At 36.1% G+C, this 2,979-nt stretch overlaps 1 pseudogene; it reads left to right on the plus strand.

The window, feature by feature from the left end:
* The first annotated feature begins 686 nt into the window (after positions 1-686).
* Positions 687-1,286, plus strand: LOC140498278 (WASH complex subunit 3 pseudogene; annotated as a pseudogene).
* Positions 1,287-2,979: the final 1,693 nt, after the last annotated feature.

The following is a 2,979-nucleotide window of genomic DNA, read 5'->3' on the forward strand; positions in this document are numbered from 1 at the left end:
GGGGCCAAGTTTGTCCTTTGTAATTTTTTAACATTCATTTTTCCATTGCTTTCCATTGTTGTTATTCCTTCCCTTTACATCATTGTAGGCATTATGTATATTGTTTCTTTACACATGTATTTGTATTCTCCTCACTTAGTATGGTGCCTGGTAGCTAGAATTTAATAAATGTTTGTTGATTTATTTCTTTGAGGTATGTTCCTAGAAGTGGAGTCCATGGGTCAAAGGGTATGAACATTTAAATGCCTCTATTTGCATAATTCCAAATTATTTTCCCATCATTGCTGTACTCATTTGTAGCTCCATCAAGAATTAATTAATATGCCAGTCTTTTTATAATCCCTTCTACATTGACTACTCACATCTTTTATCATCTTGCCAATTTGTTAGGTATGAGGTGAAACTTTTGGGTAGTTTGATTTGCTTTTCTCTTATTATTAGTGATGTCCAACATCTTTTGAAAACATTTTTAAAAAATATATTTTGGCTATCTATTGAGGAATGGCTTTTGGTCATATATACGGAAGTGTCAAACATCTGGCCCCACAAGCTTGAGTGTGCCTTGAAACAGTTTAAAATGCAGTTGGGAACGGGCTGTGGTACCTCAGACTGAGGGGGTCAGTCGGGGGCCTCTCCCAGGATCTGGGCTGGGAAAGCAGGAGGCGTGGGGCCCGCTTACTGGGGCCATGGAGGAGGACAAATTACCTTGGATGGGGTCGGGCATAGATCTGACCAAGGTGCCAGCAATTCAACAGAAAAAGACTATTGCATTTCCAAACCAGTTTGTGGTACATACTGTACAATTCCTCAACCAATTTTCTACACTTTGTGAAGAGAAGCTATCAGCTCTTTCTCTTTAGATTCAACAAATTGGAACAACTCTCAATATTTTGGATGCAAAGCTATCATCTTTTCTGGGCCTAGAAGATGTTAAATTGGAAATACTGACTGCAAATGTTAATGATGTTACAAATGGTCCTGAAGCCCCCTCAGGTCAACAGTCACCTCTGTCTCCTCAGTCTGAGGAGAAGAGTATACAAGGCACTGGCTTACAGAATTGTAAAGCAGCTGCAGAACACATCTTAGCTGTAGCCAAAGATCCAAGATATGCCAGATATCTCAAAATGGTTCAAGTGGGTGTTCCTGTGATGGCAATAAGGAACAAAATGACATCTGAAGGACTGGATCTGGATCTTCTTGAAAGGCCAGATGCCCCAGTGCCTGATGGGGAAGGTAAAGCAAATGCCAAAGAGAGTTCAGACTGTGAATCTTCTTTTAGTGACTGAACTTCATGTTAACCATATAGAATATATATATCTTTATAATATATACATGCACAGAAGGAGGAATGTTTTGACAGCTTATATGCTTTAGACCTAAAGTGAAATCCATTTTTATTTTTGTGGAGGGTGATAACTTTTTACCTGTCTTACAAAATATTTGCTAGCCTGAAATTTTTCAGCTCTTCATAATGGCTTCTAATTACAAGTTGAAAAACATATTATCTAGGAATCCTCCTAATTTGTGCAAATTTTCTATAATGACTAACTTGAATTTTGTCTGACCCATAAAGGAATTAATAACCAGCCACACCATCTTTTCTGTGTTTTAAAAATGAAAAGGATTTTTTATTATCATGGTTGACGAATAACTTGACAGTGGGCATCTTATTACCACATGGAAGAATCTATAACCCCAGTGTCATGAATAAGTAAAAATTGAATAACCTAAATAAAATAAAGTATAATGGTATTACAAGCACTAAACTGTGATACATAAGTGATACAAAATAAGTTGAAAGACAAAAACCATTTATTTTGAGTTTAATAGCAGGTAATATACTTCCTAATTAGCTCTACCCAAACATTAAACTTGGTTAAATTGTACTAGTCATTTTAAATATGAAAATGTTCACATTGAGTTTACTTCCATAACATTTATTAAATAATTTTCTGTCCAAAAGACAATGCAGTTCAAAATCATCAAATTACCTATGGAGACTTCAGGGTGTGGTTGTGAAGATTGTTCTCTTCCTGTTTACTAGAGAACAACACCTTTTAGCACTTGGTCATCGTATCTTACCAAGGTCAGAGGTAACAGTCATCATTGACTATCAATTCAGTGTCCTCCTGAAAGAGTTAGCTAAGCATGTGTCACCCCTTATGATTCGCTGCTCAAAAAGAGCAATTAATTTGCACATATTGTGGGAGCCTCTCAATCCGCTATAAATAATGGTGCAGAAAAGGGAATAACTTAAGAAGTCTCAAAAACATTTGTTACAAGGAGAAATTTAGAAACTTAGCAGATGGTGCTATTTCCCAATCATTGAACTGACCTCAATTTACAGCTTTACTCTAGAAATATAGAATTGTTCTACTTCTCCTTCGATCTGAAGCCAGATTTGATACTAAGCCATACTTAAGACTTCCAGAATTTTTCTATTTGAAAATCTGTTTTTAAGAAAATCTACCAATAATGAGCCAAGGGTTAACAACAAACAAGTCTATATCTTTATAGTCCATTGTAATTATGATATATATTTTAAATGTTTTCCTTCACACAACCCACCAAATTTCCTTATATCTGTAAGCAAAACAGGGCTTCTGTTAAAGGATGAGTGGTGTCCATGTGCTCCTATGAAGCATCCCCCAAGCAACACTGTTTAGTAAAACTGTTTTGTTTCTGAACAGGTTGCTTAAAAGAACAAGCTCCCTCTCCAGAGTTCACAAAGTATGGAAATTCCCACATTTTAATCTTGTAATGTGGCAATATTACAGTATTGCCAGTGTGACAGTCATTAAAAAATTATTTTGCCTTTTTAAAAAAATGTTAATAAGCTAAGGGATGAAAATGAGTGTCACAGTGGGGGCTGCCTCAGTCTATCTAGGTTGGACAAGCCATCTTTTTTTTTTTTCCATTTAAGTCTTGGTGCTGACTCCACAGACGTCGGTAGCTCATAAATGTCGATGAAATTAAATT

The sequence above is a fragment of the Notamacropus eugenii genome, chromosome 4, assembly GCF_028372415.1.
Source record: "Notamacropus eugenii isolate mMacEug1 chromosome 4, mMacEug1.pri_v2, whole genome shotgun sequence".
NCBI lineage: Eukaryota > Metazoa > Chordata > Mammalia > Diprotodontia > Macropodidae > Notamacropus > Notamacropus eugenii.